The 17,918-nt window shown below is 36.5% G+C and overlaps 1 protein-coding gene across 6 annotated transcripts in view; it reads right to left on the reverse strand.

Moving 5' to 3' along the window:
* LOC107654440 (calmodulin-binding transcription activator 1-like) overlaps positions 1-17,918 on the reverse strand; it is a 313,692-nt gene that overhangs the window by 117,484 nt on the left and 178,290 nt on the right. The window lies entirely within an intron of this gene.

Raw genomic sequence — 17,918 nt, forward strand, 5'->3', positions numbered from 1 at the left:
TATTCATAATACATCAAATCTGTAGTAGTCGCACTTGAGTGCTGTCATGTTATAGAAGGATATTATAATGCAATCACGGAATAACTTTGCGGGCTATCCTAATTTACAGCAGGTGTTTTGTTTTTTTAAAGACACCAATTATAATACAATATCAAAGGGTGAAATTGCACAGCTGCACATACCAGGCACGGCGTTCTGGCAATGTGTTGGATTTTCCTCATAGCAACCTGGGAAACGTTCAGGTAAGTTAGAAAGTGTCTTCTCGCCACATGTTCCCAAATTATTCATTCCTATTATAAATAAAGCATCTGTACTGTGGTGGTGAGAGAGCTTTCTGATGAAGCTAGTCTACACCTGAAAGACACTCTGGAACTAGTGGCGTAATTAGAACGGTAAAAGCAAAAAGCAAGACATGATGCTTCAGTTATGAATAAGCCAAATTCAGGGTGTTCCAACATTTGTGCAAGTGATCTCTTGTGAAAACAGATAATAAATGGATGAAAGCAGTTAGCGCATGACACAGTCAATGCAAACAAATACTGCTTACTAAATGCTGAATACCATGCAGTATATTGCATATTTGTTCTAGAAATACTGAGTGAAAAAAAATTATTATGCAACGATAAACCTATTGACACATAAACAACAAGTAACTCAATTTAATTCAGCTCTTATCTTAGATATAAATATGCATATTTTGCATTTTGCATTAATCCAATTTTGTGTAAAAATGTCTTGTATCTTGGCAACCTACCCAATCAAATAAAACAAGTCAAAAATAAGTAAAAAACAAACAAACTTGATTTTAAAAATAGCACATTAGAAATTAAGGGCCATGTCAAGCACAACCATACTATATACTAGTACTTTAGTTCTAGTACTTTAGCTTTATTTATTGGCCTTTTAACCTATATTTAGTCATATTCAGAATATAATACTATTATATGAACATGAACAAATACTGCTTAAATACTAAATGCTGAATAATGTGCAGTACAGTATTCTGAATAATTTAAATATTATAATAAAAAATACTTATTGTACAACTAGAAATTAAGGGCCATGTCAAGAGCATTGCATTGTGGGACACATTTATGAATGAAATATGCTCTATGTACAGTATATTCCACATTTTGGCATATGTAGAAGGTAAAAAAAAAAGAATAATGTACAAATAGTACTATTTAGTTATTTGTTTGTTTATTTTTGTTTACGCATTGTATTATTTTTGTTTTATTTATTGGCCTTTTAATCTATATATAGTGATCAACAAATACTGCTTACTAAATACTGAATACTGCTTTTTTTAATAACCAACATGTAACTCAATTTAATTTAACAAGTGGTTTCCAGTTCTCATATCAAAAATGAACATGGTTATTTTGCATTTTAAATACAATTTCTGTAAGAATGTCTTTGCAACCTAATCATTCTATACAGGTCAAAATAAAAAAATAAATAAAATAAAAAAATAACACTAATAATCTTTGCTTGTCCAAAACATCATAGAAATTAAATAAAGTCTTATGTCAAGCACATTAGAGGATCTATTACATGAAATATGCTCATACGCTGCACGTTTTGGCAAATCATACTATAGACACTACAGAAAAATACTTTAGTGCTAGTATGATTAATACTAGTTTTGTTTTATTTATGGACCTTATAACTAAATTTGGCCATGTTTGGAATTATATACCACCATATGAACAAGGCCAAATAAAGGTTAAAAGATCCCTAACTAAAATAAAGAAGTGCAACTGCTGCACATACACAAAAGAGACTTCAGCCGAGTCTTATCCGAACATCACAATGCTTGACTCGACCACCAGAGCATCTGATGCCTGTTAACAGGTGTGTGTTAACAGGAGTGACTGTACACACACTCCTGGTGTGTGTACAGTCACGCTGGCATTTAGCCACCTAAAGGACTGGTATTCCATATGGCACAGGAGCTGATTTGTTTATCCTTGCAGGAGTCTTGCCTCTCTCTGCCTGTTTTCATATCTCCTCACCTTGCCTGTTGATTTAATAAGCGATAACAGAGGTGGCAGGCGATAACAAATCACCCCCCATGTATTCTCCCACCTGCCCACCCCTCAATGTCAGCAATCACACTCATCAATCAATCACCTCGTTACCATGGTGACAGGACTGCGGAAAACACCGAACGCAAAAACACATGTGGACGAGCACATGCGCCGCCGGTGCACCGCTATTGGATGTGATCTAATGTAATTGTGGGTCTGATTGAACAGAATTTGATTTCTGCTGTTTCTGGAGACAAGATTCCATCAGTGTTCAAGCGTCTTATCGAGATGCATTGCTAATCACAGCCTCTGATGGCAGTAAAGCAAGGCTGTGGCAGATTCAGAACTGAACCGAGAATGTGTTTTAAAAACCAACTTCATTCCTGAATTTGAATTCAGTTTGAATTGAGCAAACAAAGAGGATGCAGAATTGCAATTGTATGGGTCACCATACTTGGCCACATGTCATGTCACTTCACTTTGGATGGATGGAATTTATGCAAAACATATGAATCCAGCAAAAACTATTTGCATTAAAATATATTGTTGGGAATGTCAGTCTATAATGTGATGTAAACAAATCTAATTTTCAACATTTAACTTGTGCTTGAAGTATAAAAATGAAGCAAAAACTAGAGCAAACCTGCATGAAATTATCTACAAAAGAAATGTTCAATGAAACCAAAACGTTTGACGATCAACAGTTTATATCTATTAAGCTAAAAAAAAAAAGTTTCTCACAAACATCTCACAGAGTTGACACTTCCATTATTATGTGAAACACAAGACACAGACCATTTTCACAATCTGACCACACATTCCTGCACAGGACCGCCAGATACGAGAGAGAGCGAGAGAGACACATGATGTGTTTTCTTGCATGGTCTCCTGTGTGTTATCTGCTGTGGAAGGGACAGTATGTGGTGGGTTGCTACACGGGGTTAATGAAGTTATTAGAGGTGCAGGACTCCTCATGAATACATCAGCATGAGGCTGTGGACTATCTGTGTTTGTCAGGGGCCCGGGCTGCTACCTGTCCATGATTCCACACACACAGGACGCTTCACACTCCTTCTTGCTCTCCTCAATCTCTCAGCCAACTCCACACCCACAGGGAGTCAAATTAATTTTCCCCAGACCGCAGGGTATAACAAAAAGGCAGCGCGGGAAGCACGGCATCTTTGAGGAGCAGCAGATCTCCACTCTGTTGTTAAGTAGAGGTAGCTTCCTCACTGTGTCCTGACGGAGTTGTGTCCTTGCGCCGTACTGCGCGACTGGAACGAAGAGGGACGTGCCTTCAAAAATCAATCAAAATCAACACATGCTCCAAAGCAGCTCAATCAAGTACTTCCCGGCTGAACCACTGCAGCAGGAGCAGGAGACACAATATACCGCTTGAAACAATAAGCCTTTTTCGATTATAATTTCCATCACAGTTGTGCCAAATGGAACCAAATGATAGGAAATGGGCATTACAATACTGTACTGCACTTTTAAAGAGGAAAAAAATGTGCCGTCTGTGGTTTGCCTCCCTGTTGCTAACTGCGTCAAACTTACTAGTACTTTTTCACTGGTACTATAAATGAGAAAAGCCATAAGATTGAGCGAATTATTAATAAAAAATGTTTATTAACAGTGCATTTCTATTTATAATTGTCTAGCTGCTTTAAAGGTCTCCAATTTGTCATGGAGTGCCACATTCAAAACGTGAAATTGGGAAGAAATGCCTTATAATCAGAGCAAACATTTCTTTTAAAAAGAGAAAATAAAATAAAATAAAATAATTCATCATGATTCACTGTCAAATAAACCTGGTATTGTATATACTTGTATATATTGTAAGTGTCTGCTAAATGCATAAATGTAAACATAAATGTACTTAAGTTAGCACTTAAATTTATTCTAAATTTATGGTAAAATTTAGAACTAAACTAAAATTAAAATAAATAAATAAATAAAATTACCTTCTCTTAGTGTCCTAAGACACTAATTAAATCACCTTAATTAGATTAAATAAATTAATTAAATTAAAGTATATGTGTTAAGCCAATTTTAAAGTACATATTATCAGAAAATAAACAAGTGACTACAAAAGTATGAATTATTTTTAAACACCAAATAAAACACTGAGGTGTCACTTGTAGTCTAAGCTTGTATTAAAGATTGAAGAATGAAGGGTACATTTTGAATCACTTTTGAATCAATACATAAATAAATAATACACGCACACACCACATGCTTACATCATCAAACGGCCATCTCTACTATGATGTTTCTTAGGACTTGTCTATGCCAGTTGGCACCAACACCATATCTAGCTTTTTACCTGGTTCTGACCCATTTTAAACCCAGTCTAAATAAAGTACAGTACACTCGCTGCTAGTTAGCACCCATGTCTTCCTTCACATTGTCTCTGTCCATTATCATGCCTGTCTCATCTCAGTCTCACACCTCTGTAATTTCATATCCATCATTAAAAGGCTGTGGGAGAGCAAGGCTCCACCGGTGGGCTCGGCTATAAAAAGCATTCCACAGACGAGTACCTCGCCTTCCATTTCCATCTCTGTTGTAAATTGCCAATTTCTGGAGGCTTGACAACATTGTTCTCCCGACAAAGAGTGAGGTGAAGACAGCAGCTTATTAACCTAGACTCAGATGCGCCCACTGTTCAGGTTAATAACCGCAAAGCGAAGTGTCCGTGGCCTGTGGGGAGGGGATGGGAGCGCCACAGACGATCATGCGAGAGACAGGCGATAGAGCAAGAGAGCTGATTGCAGTGAGATTAGATTCATCTTTTGATATGATATGAGAGGCGTTGGATTTTTTTGTTTTGTTTCATCCCTCTCATCTTGCTCTCTCTATATATCTGTCTCAATATATCTGTGGTGTGACATGCAGATTGTTCAGCAGCTTTAAAATGCATTTGGATGCTTAAAGTCAACACAAAACAGCATTCATATAGGCCATTTCACTTCCATAATGTGAAGCATTTCAGTGAAAGATATTCAACGAGAAGAATAAAAGTCAAGTCAAGTCAAGTTGAGCTTTATTGTCATTCTGCTGCATGTGGGGACATACAGTGGAACGAAATGTCGTGCCTCACAGGACCACGGTGTTACATAAATACAGGCATACAACAATGAAGTAAAACAGTAAAAACCTATACAGTAAAGCAAAAATAATAATAATAATAAAATAAAATAAAATAAAATAAAAATAGGGTGGGATTTAATTTTATTCATCAGGAGGTGATTGAATTGTGAAAAATGGGCATTATATATAATAATTGAGCCTTATAATACCTGGAGAAATCTAAAGCAATGACATTGACATTTTTAGGAGTCCAAATACTTTTGAGGTCGCTCTATGTACTTTCCACTCGTCTTCATAATACTCTTTTAATATTCTGTCTATCCTCTTGACACCGATGGTTCTCCAGTGAGAGAGGCTGAGATAAAAAAGAAAATAAGAGCAAGAGAAAGAGAAAGAGAAAGAAAGAGAGGAAGGAGTGTTCTGTAGCTTTAGTCATTCTAGTGTCTCATATTGTTCCCATCAATAAATGGCAATGGATCAGCTCTCATTCAGACATGTGGAGATATGATGGGCAGCACTGTTCTGTCACTGCAGCCCATTGACCCATACTGTACAGTCTACAACACACACACACCTCATACACCAGCATCTGGGAACTGATGTTGACCCGACACCAACATTCAAGGAGAAATACTCGTAAAAATGACAGACAAAAAAAGGCAAGATAAAAAAAGAGAGAAAAGGACAGAAAAAGGTTTACAGTGATCAATAGGTCATGGCAACATGTTTTTCCAATAACTCATCAAAATTATTTACCCAATTTTCAAGTTCACTTTTTTTTTTTTAAATTATACAATATTGAACTCAAGTCAGTTTATTAGTTAAAATGACTTGAAAAAAGTATTTGATTATGCATAAAAAATTTAAGGCAGCAACTGAATTATGTTTTTAGGTTGAAATAGGTGGACATTTTTTACTGTTTGAAGATCAACAAATATTTTTATGACATAAACTATCTGATTATTAATAATAATAGTGATACCTGCCAATATTATTATTATTAGATTCATGCAATTGTTTTATTATTTAACTGATTGCTTTCTTTCAAGCTACATCTAATTGCTTATATAATAAAAATACTAGAGCCCGACCGATATATCGTTTAGCCGATATGAGCCTGTCGCCGATATATCGGTATCGGCGAATATGCCGCCAATATGCTGCCAATATGAACTTTTTTTTACAGAACATATAACGCAGATAAAATGCTTGAAATGGTGTAATTACTTAGTTTGTCCAGCAGAGTGTGCTCCATTGTTTGCTACTGGCGACCTGGATGAAACGCTTTAAAGCTTATCTTATAAGTCTATGGAAAACCATTGAAACTTTGAACAGCCATATCTCCGTAAAGGCGCGGCGTGGCAAATTTGGGGAATCCCTTCAGCTCGAGGAACCCTCTCGAACGCGAATCGAGTGTACGTCTCGAGGCCCTCTTTCGAATGAGACCACCCCCGCGTCGATAGCCCCCGGGGTTCGGGAGTTACGGGTGGTTAAATTTGCGGTCCGGTGCTGACCGATCTAGCGATCCCGGGGGGCTACCGACGCGCGGAGGGTTGCGTTCGAGAGGGCTTTTCGAGCTGAAGGGATCCCCCGAATTTGGTGGAGATCCGCCGGCGCGTTCGCGAGATAGTGACACCAGCCAACACTTTCACTTCAGTAAAGAGGTCTCTTGTTCAGACAGCAGCATTCAAGCGTTGGCTTATTCAACCGTAAGTGCCCTGCCAAGTGGACTTCACATGATATTCCGCCATGATTCCAGTTCCAAGGGAACATACACATTACATTCAAAGGGCATTAAAGTGCGCGAGACGTGAATTGATATTTATTTACAGAGGTATATTATGTCACACTTCACACTTCTCTAGTAAGTTTTGTCTGTGTGTGAAGACAGTAGCGCAAATCCGTGAATAAATGTTCCAAAGTGAAATAAACTTCAATGGAATAAAGTTGAATGGAACTGAATTTAATTAAAGTTGAATAAACTTCAACTTTACTGTTCAGTGCACTGATGTCAGACTCATTTTGGATAATAAAGTTTATTGTTAAATTGTTAAATGCCCTGCCTCCATCATTACATATCTTTGTCACGTCATTATAAATGTTTGATCACCACATTTGAGTGATCATTGCAAAAAATGTGTTTATGTATATATATTCTGTTTATGTATATACTGTATTCTATATATAGTACCAGTCAAATGTTTGGACACATGAATGGGAAAGTGTCCAAACTTTTGATTGGTACTGTACTATAATATACACAAAGAATATCGGCCGATATATCGATACCTAATATCGGTATCAGCCCCAAAAAACCCATATCGGTCGGGCTCTAAAAAATACAACAAGTAAAATTGTTGAATGACTACCAAATAAAATATTACATAACTTATATTAACAATACAAACAAAAACTCTCAACCAGTCAGTCACAATGCAAAACGGAGTCAAACTCTACAATATGTTAGTCCCTGGTCAGACGGAAACGGGGACGGGTTGTGCGACATGTTATTGTCATCAAAAACCATACACAAAATTGTACAAAATAAAAGAAAACAAAAATGACCCAGACTACGCTGAATACAGCTTGCAGTTACAACTTGCAGTGAGGACAGATAAACAATGGACTATAATAGACCACAATTTGTTTTGTGCAGATAATTATTGATTGTAACAATTATTTATTTTTAATCATATATTATTCATTTAAATAAATTCATTTTTTTAATGTTGGGTTGCCACTTTATATCCAATGTAAAATTTGAGTCCACTGATTTAAGTAAGTTATTCTGCCTGCGAATACATAGTTTCCTTACGGATTAAGATATTAAATGCTAACAAATTAAGCAGAAAAGTGTGAATATAATTAGAAAATATCAGTTAAACCATAGTAGGAGATGATTGTGAGTGTGTCTGCATACTCAGAACTGACTGGGCAAAATCAATGTGCATTTGTGAAATGGGACCATCAGATGAACAGCTGACGAGGATAAACAGGAGCTTTAGGGTGACATGTGTCTCTAAGACTGAGCACATCCAAACAAATCTCTTCAATCCCAAAACAAATCCAACAACGATACATATTTCTCATATGCTACAGCCAGCTGTCAAGCAAAACTCTGGACATTACTGCTTTTTCTCCTCAGGCAAACTGATAGACATTCCCAATTTAGTACTGGAAATCTGGCATCCGAAGTTTGGCGCAGCTGTCAGCGCACAAACCTTTTCCTTAAGGGTTTATCTAGATTTAACGGTGTTTGATGAGCAATTCATGAATAGTTTAGAGAGCGCTGTGGTGGAGCTGTAGAAAAGGCTGACGCAGCGAGACAACGAGAGCTACACCAATGAATGAGGTACATACAGATCCACCATTTATCAGAGACCAGCGAGATAAATAGCACTCGCAGTGGAAGAGAGAGAAAGAGAGAGAGTGAGTACTTCCTCTTTGTCCAAATGCTCATTTGGGGAGGCTCTGACTTATAAATACTGCATCAGTCGAGGGCTGGATCATCTGCTCTCACCTCATTCCAAACCCTCACCACAAATACCAGCAGAGACATGCATATCAATGACCGCTGCAGCATCCCAGCAGTCACTCATGGTTCACATGCTTTTGACCCCCATTTTCCTGGATTCATCCCCATTCGGCAGGAGGCCACTTTCAGAGTGCCTTTTCTCTCCTCAACCCCCTTAATACTCACCTACGCTCACAGAAACAGACTATTGACGTCTGGGACACTTATTCTAGCCAAGAAAGTCAAAAAGCAAGGACAAAAAGCATTTTTATGAGTAGTGTAGACTTGTGTATAAACAATTCATTTAAATTAGGGTGCGGCATCTTGGTGAACGTTTGTATAAATATATACAGTATATTATACATAGATATAAATATGCATTATATATAATGCTTAGAAAATGTATGTAGATTTAATATTGTTAATATATTAATATTATTATATATTAATATTGTAAGATATTAATATTGTTTTTAATAAATATAAAAAATAAAAATATGAAACGTATTAAAAACTAAACAAAAAAATAAGAACGTAAAAAATAGTAATAAATATGAAACAAATAAATTCTTTAATATCAACACAAATAACATTATTTAATAATATTATAAAAATTTTTATTGTTAATATAGTATGTATTAATATTAATAAACTGCTTTTGATTTTACAGACGTTAAGAAATAAAAGCCCATGGCTTATTCTCCAGGAATCTGCGTAGTAATAGTTTGGTCAGACGCGGCTGCTCCATGGGTGGGACTAGCTCACCTGCAACAATCTAAGACTTAACTTTCACACTTCTACCAGAACTATAACTTATCGTATAATTTGTGTGCAGGTGGGCACCACCACAGGTGGGAGAGCAGTTCCGGCGTCTGAGAGTGCCGTGTGGGGCCTCTCCGGTGGAAGACGCGGCCAAATCCGCTGAATGTCTCATTGCGTTTACAGCTGTCACAGCCCCGCAGCTGGGTGAGACAAGCCCAAACACAAGAGGCTCTTTCACTGGAGGCAGTTTTAAACGTTCCCTCTCTTTGTCTCTCGGCTCCTCTTCAATGAAAGAGTGTGTGTGTGTCACCACGGGCCAATAAAGCACCTTTTTTGGTCCCGCTGTGTCAGATTTACACCCCTCGTTAAGCCAATGACACCTTCCACCCGTGTCAGCCCGTCAGAATGGCACGGCGCCCGTCTCATAGGGGGCGACACGCTATTAAGATTACGCCTCATTAGTGAAGATGAGGCGGCTGTTGATGAAAGCCACAAAAAAGGTTGGGAGACGCGCAGACGCTCAGCTGGCTTTGTCCAAACAAACGGCGTGTTCTGTACGACTCTCCTCTAGACGTACAAATAATTTGTTTGTGACTTCCGGACACCTGTTACCCACAATTCAAAGGCTATTTGTGTCTCTGGCAATAATAGGGAATCCCGTGGAGACGGGGGCAGATTCTGGAGTGCTCTTCTGCCTTGAGAAACATGCCTACATCTCACACACCTGGTGGACACACACACACCTGCGCCATTCAGTATAGATGCTGCCACTGTCTAGCTCTGCTTAATTTCTGCATTTGCCCTTGAGAAAAAGTTGTTCGCTCCAGTGGAGTCTCACGGGTGTGTGCATGCTTGTGTGTTCGAGGGGTGTGTGTGAATACTGGATGAGTGAAAATGTTTCAAATAAACTCATTAGCATGGCTAGATGACGAGCAGAATAAGAAGTGACCGCAATATGTTTGTGCGTGTGTGTGTGTGTGTTAACGCTGTTTATGAGATGGAGAGTCAAGCTGAAGGACATAAGGATATCAGAACAGCATTCTACTAAATTATAAACTGCACATATAATAAGAGTAGTATGATTACTGTGAACAGTACTATGCATGCTAGGACTGTTTCTTCCACTTCCAGTCACAAAACAGAATAAAATAAAACAATATAAAGGGCAAATGCTCAATAACCTAAATAAAATTAAGTTAAAATTAAATAAAATAAATAAAAGGGCAAATGCTAAAAAAAAATGTATAAAAAGGCAAATGCTCAATAAAATAAAATAAAATAAAAGTCAAATGCTCAATAAAAAAATACATAAATGAAAAAAAGGCAAAGTCGTCATAAAAAATAATAATATAAAAGTAAAAGAAAAATGCAAACCTAGGGCCTGTACCATGAAGCCAGTTTAGCTGGCTAGCCAGGTAAGTTTCTGTTTTACGCCAAATCTGGGTTTTGGGACCATGAAAGTAGCTCTAATCGGTGTTCATCAACATAGTATCTTATGCTACATGGCTAACCTGCTCTGGGGCAGGTTATGTTCTGATTTAGAGATCTCAAACCGAAATTTGACCAATCAGCTTTGACACAAAGTGACACATCTCTGACACAAAGTCACTCCCCCAGTTTCTCTTGCTCCAAATTAAAGGACACTACATAGTAAAACATTTGTAAACATAAAATCATCTGGCTTTTAGATATGATTATTTATTATAATGATTTTTTATAATTATTATACCCTTAATCCATAACGAGCCAGTTTAGTTTAAAAGTAATTATTACGCTTTTATTTTAAATGAATATAAATATATAAAGATAAGCAATATAAATAAGTTTTAGAAACAATATCTTTAAACTTGACTACATATGAGCTTAGATTTGTTTTTACATATGTTTTTAATATATTATATATTAAATATTATCAGCTATATAAACTAACTTTACAACTTTTACATGCACTGATATGGCAAGATGTTTTCTTTAAGTTGTCCTCTTTCATGGATAGATCGTTTTATCTTGCTGTGTAAATGTGTTTAAATTCTTCACATTTTTCAATCTTTTAATCTGTGGTAGTGAATCAGAGTTTCAAGGCATGTGATTGGCTGTTCATTACTGATGTCACACTTTCATGTGCACATGCTTCATAAACTCAGTATCAAAGCCTGAGCTGACAGAGAACGTTGATGGTCAGCATCATGGTACCAACAAAGCCGGATTGGACTGGTTTGGTTTTGTCAACTCAAAACTAATCCTGTAACTCTTAGTTTGTTTAGCCACCATCATGGTACACCATCAAGCCAGAAGTAAACATTTAATGTGAGTTGACACCAATGCAGTGCCGCATACTACTGTTTAAAACTATTTATTGCGACATAAATGCTTCACATATGCTTCCTTCATTGAATAAATACATTTCCAACTCTGGGAAAATCTAAAATCTAGAAATATGCATACTGTAGTCAGTGATTAACGACTATAAAACGAATAGCTTAAGATCACTTCACTAGCTTTAATACAATCTACTCATAGTGTACTAAGTTAACTGACTTCTTGCCCTCTCTCTCTTGCTGTTGCAGTTTTCAGATTTGATTGGTTATTCTCGGTATGCACTAACTCTTTGCACATTTGTGGGTGGAATATGTTTGCGCTCTATAATAGAGTATTATAAAGCAGAGCAATAGGAGTGTCATATATTATTAGATGCTGAGTGCACACAGAACAGCCCCGGGCGTCTCTCCGTTCGGCTCCGGTGAGAATACCTGGGGATTTGTCTAATGCAAGTGTGCTTTTACCTGCGGATGGGATTATCTCTGCTGCCGCTGCAGGTGAGTGGATTCAGGTAGATCCATTATGCTTTCTGTCAGCGACTGAGACTTTTATTGGATGGGAAGGTTTGGCGCTTGTGTCCTACTGTGAGACAAAAGTTCGGTACAGGTAAGGAATAATAGATTCCCTTATATTAATTTAATTTATGGGCCTTTCTGTACATATGCATACAGTATATAAAATGATTAAAAGGCTACATTTATTTAAAGATACAGTAAAAACAATAATATTGTGAAATAGTATTACCATTTAAATGAACTGTTTTCTATTTGAATATATTGTAAAATATCATTTATTCCTGTGATGCAAAGCTGTAGTTTCAGAATCATTACTCCAGTCTTCAGTGTCACATGATCCGTCAGAAATAATTCTAATATGCTGCTTAAAAATTATTTCTTATTATTAGTAAAACAGTTGTGCTGTCACAGCTATCATAACAATATGAGAATGGGTAAATGATGAAATTTTCGGGTCTTTAACTTGCTTTAACTTCTAAGCTTTAACTTTAAGTTCGCAAAAAAAAATTGTAATTCTTTTCTTTGCATTTCCCATCATTTTCTGACCCTTAGAAAACAAGTTTTTGCTACTGTACTTTTAAGACTCCTATAGTATATGCAAATGTGAATGTGAAAACTCTCACAGAGAACATTTCAAGTGGAGATCCATCTTCCTTTCCTCGGGATCTTAATGAATTAAGGAGAGGAGGAGAAAGGAACTTTCTGGCCAACTTTCACTGCTGTCGTCCATTGAAGCTAGATGTGATTCAGAAACATCTCTCTCTTACTGGTCTTTAAATACATTTCTATTCCACCTGTGTGAGGTTTGGCAGATAAAGTCACAGAAGCAGAAACCATTATAATTACTCTTTAATTGACTGACTAATGGCCACAGCCTCCCCTGACAGCAGCAATTGTTCTAATGTCCAGGCCACCTCGACACTGCTCAGGTCCTCTTTGGGCACCGTAACTAAAATAATTTATCATTACAAGCACATTAAATTGAAACATATAGACCATAACTGCTGTAATTTATATGATTTTGTCTGTGTGTTTCATTCTCTGGTTCTTCTGGCTCTCTGTGTGGCAGCCGAGCGCATACGTTTCAGCGCAGAAGACGTGGATGAATGCTGCTTGAGAATATACAGGAATTTTAGGAAATGGCTAAATGTGTTTGGAAGGCTGCACTGCGCTGATATTTCTCAAACAGTCTCATTTTCACAATTAATTTCACAATTTTGTTTCATAATTAATGATTTTCTATCCTCGCTCTGCCACTTAGACTTAAACAGCCTTTTTTCACCTGTATGTTATGTTGAGCTAAGCTCCAAAACTACAGTCTCAAAACTTTCAGCTTCCAAAACTTTCTCCTCCAGTTTCTGGAGATAATCTCCGTTGTAGGTTTGCTAATTTTGTGCCTGATTTGCCAGGTACGCCAAATCAGTTTTTGGTCTTCATAAACTTTATCATCTTCACTTTTTTAAGTCTAAGAACAAAGTTTGAGTAAAGTTTAAAACCTTGTTCAGACTGTCGGCCCAAATCCGATTTTTGTTCAATATGTTCAGTTTTGCTTAATATCTGCATTGGTTTCTACGCTATTGGTATGTCTACGCTAAAAACAACAATAACTTCTTACTCAATAACATGATGACATGTTGCTGTCGCGTTGGATTATAATAAGGGATAACAAGATTACGTTTTATGAGGCAGAAAGGTAGGAAGCTGCATGCGCGGCATTATTCCGCGCTGCCGTCTCCGCCGGTCTCAAAACTCTAAGAGATGGGTAGACTTGCAGTATATTGTCATTTTCCACTTGACTTGCTATTCGCAACAACACAACCTTGTTTCTGCAAGTACGTTCATCATGTTTTCTACAAGCAACGTCTGACATGTTTACTTTTTACGTGGCGTGAGGTGAAAAAGCTACGCAAATCCGATCTGAGCAGTCCGACTGAAACCCATTTCCAGAAATCCGATTTGAATAGGATTTCAAACCACATATGAATGTAACTCGAAACAGATTTGCAAAAATCTGATTTCATGTAGCTCATTGCCGTTCAGACTAAATATGATCGGATTTCAATCGGATTTGCACAAAAATCGGATTTGGGCTGACAGTCTGAACGAGGCTTAAGAATCTCCCACTCACTGTTACTGTTCACACTGAATGAGTCTGTTTGTCCTGTTCTTTAAAAAGATTTTAAAGAGGTTCACCCAAAAATGAAAATTCTGGCATCATTTGTTGTTCCAAACATTTATGACTTTTTTTCTTCTGTGAAACATAAAAAAAATATACATTACCATTTAAAAGTTTAGGGTGAGTAATTTGTTTGTTTATTTACTTAAGAAGAAGAAATTAATAATTTTATTCAGCAAGGACGCATTAATAGAGATGTAACGACCTCTGTATAATGCATATTAAAGTAGCATTTTAAATGCACTGCTGCTTTCATCACAGCGGTAACCAAGGAAACACTGTATCGCTGCTGTTCCATAAGCGCCACCTGCTGTCAGAGAGTGAATTGGCATTCTCACTGCAGCCCGTTTTCTGTTTTTGTTTCGTGCAGATGTTTTATGTAGTATAGTTTCACAAAGCTGTTTTTTGCTTCGAATTTCAATTAAAAACTGCTCATGCTGCATGTATGTATCTTTGTTTGGATTGTGATTAAAATACAGCACTTGCCTTTAATTTTAAATGGAAAGAGCACAAGGAAAGCATTTTAAAAGAGCAATAAAGAGATTTATTTTATTTGTATCATTTATATATTTGATTTGGGATTTGTTTTAAAATTTCAATTTAGTTTTGTTAACTGACATATTTCAGTTTCACAAAGAAATGTGCAACATTTTGTCTGAGAAATAATAAAAGAACACCTTTTCATTTATAATTTGTCTTAAATCACATTGTGTTAAAAAAATGTGAGAAAATCGTATCATGAAATCAAAGTATTGTGAATCGCATCGCATCGTAGATTGAGCGAATCGTTACATCCCTATGATCAAAAGTCATAGTAAACACACTGATAATGTTACAAAATATTCCTATTTCAATTTTTATTTTTACTTAAATACTGATCTTTCTATTCTTTGAAAAGTCCTGAAAAAAAAGGATCAGTTTCCACAATAACATTAAGCAGTTTTCAACACTGATAATGATAATAAATGTTTCTTGAGCAGCAAATCAGCATATTAGAATGATTTCCTGAAGGTGACACTGTGTCATGTGACACTGACAACTGGAGTAATGATGGTGAAAATTCAGCATTGCATCACAGTAATAAATTACATTTTCAAATATATTCAAATGTAAAATGTTATTTTAAATTGTAATAATATTTACTGTTTTTACTGTATTTTTGATCAAGCAAATGCAGCCTTGGTGAGCAGAAGAGACTTCTTTCAAAAACAATACAAAATCTTTCCGACACCAAACTTTTGAACGGTAGTTAATAGGTCATTTTTATATTTATGACACAGCTTGCCATTTTCCCCCAACATGTTGAGCCATAAATGCCATGTTTTTTAATTGAATGTCAAGTTAAAAGCATGATGCATCACACCTCCATTCTGTTGCATTTTCCTGATCTTGAAAGCAACAATGTATTTTGTGCAAACGGCTTTCAAAATCTAACTGACAGTGATGATGCACAGTGAATTGCATTTTTTTCTACATTGCAAGCACTGGTGTTTCCTGCAGGAAAAAAGCATCCAGTCAATGGCTTTCAGAACAGGCCAAGTTCATAAGCATCATGTACAGGTTAATCATTTTGAACATATGCGCATGACTTTTCTTTATCATACTGTGAGCTGCTGGAAATTAAAGGCTGCTTTAGCGATAACAGCCTGCTGTGTTTGGAGACACGTCATCTATCCACAGCGTGTGTAAATCAAGGACGACCGACAGTCGAGTTCATTCAGCCTAACGTCTCTGAACAAGACAAACAATTCCCAGCATCCCTGCTCCTCTCTCTTTTCTTTTTTAACAAGCGTTCTATATCCCTCAGCTTCACTCTTTTTGTCTTTTTTTCGCTCTCTGCCCTCCGATTTGTGGAGCTGATCGATAGAGTGATGCAGATGTTGCTGCTGAGGATGACAGAAGTGGCTCGTCCCCAGAGAAGAACAATAAGGGCGAGCGCATCCCCCACCCACAGCTACAAATACGCCTCGGAAGAAAGCCAAACATTATTTCAACACAATTCTATCTGCGTTTGTGCGATATCGTGTGTGGGTTCGGATGAGAAACGTGGACGTTTGCGCGTAAACACAACCCTAAAGAAGGAAAGAAAGATGCGATGGCTTTGTACGCAATCATTCAAATCGCTGAATGTTGCCACATGCTGCTGGGTTTGTCACATCCTAAAAAGATACTGCAGCAGAATAAAACAGCTAGGAAATCTAAGTCTTTGAAAAGCACTTTCAAGCTACATAAAGGTTAACATGAGCTCTACAGCTGCCAAGCCTCAAGGTTTTTCGTTACTGCGAAACTTCGATTGGGACACAACAGACGTAAATGGTGAGAGAGACAGAAGAGAGGCCGAGACTGAAAGAAACCGACAGAATGGACCATGGAAGTTGAAGAGAGACTGATCCAAGACTGGTCATCTAAAAAAGACACTTCCTGCACTCCATCAGGCTCACTATTTCTTTCCCCATCCTCAGGTCAAACTCATTCTGCCCTTGTGCAATGCTTCCTGCTCACTGCAGGGGGCAGCCAAACACTGACTCTCTATCGCAGCATCCCCTTCATAAGCATCTGATATTGCTTAATGCTAGCCACAACTACAAAGCACGTTTTCAGCTTACAAATAGGCTTTGCAAGATTAAAAACACATCACCTATAAAACATATCTGCAAAGACAGTAAAAAATCAGCACTGGCAGTTACCGCTTTTTTTCAGACTAGTGTCTTCAGTCAAAAAGGAACCTTTACATTGTGATTTAGGAGAGGAAATATCTAAAGCCTTATCCATATAGCAAATTAAAAATGAGAATAATACACCCATATGGCAAAAAACATATTTTTCTGTCCAAAATATATTTTAAATATTTGATAGATATGTTGTAAACAGTGAACCTCTATGAACCTCTTTAAAAAAAAATTTGCAATTGAAAATATATTTAGTTTCAAACCTAATATACCAAAGTATATTTCAAAATGTATTTGGCATGAAAATACATTTCCAGTCTTACAGTGGTCTACAATTACATTTGAGTTTTTCTTCAAATGTGACAGTTAATGTTATCTTAGTTTTGAGATGCTATTAGTTTTAGTTAATATTTTGAATTGTATTTTATTATTATATTTTCTGCTTTCATGTTCAGTTTTGTTATAAAGTTTTAGTAATTTTATTATGTGCCATTTTTAGTTATTTCTGTTCTTTTTAAATATGTCTATACACTTTATTCATTTTTTATTTCCATTTTAGTTTATTTCAATTCTACCACCAAGTTAAACTAAATGCAAATGAGAAATTTTGCCTTTGAATAGCTGAAATAAAATACTTTATTTTTTTTTTTTGCTAACTCGTTAATGTATTTTCTTGGATTTAGTACAAAATATTTTTGAATGCTTATAAAAATATATTTATATTTTTAAAATATACCTTAAAAAATATACAAAAAATGCCCACAAAACATATTTCTTGTATAATTTAAAACACACACACACACACACACACACACACACACATATATATATATATATATA

This window comes from Sinocyclocheilus anshuiensis, unplaced genomic scaffold, assembly GCF_001515605.1.
Source record: "Sinocyclocheilus anshuiensis isolate Anshui unplaced genomic scaffold, SAMN03320099.WGS_v1.1 scaffold527, whole genome shotgun sequence".
Classification (NCBI taxonomy): domain Eukaryota; kingdom Metazoa; phylum Chordata; class Actinopteri; order Cypriniformes; family Cyprinidae; genus Sinocyclocheilus; species Sinocyclocheilus anshuiensis.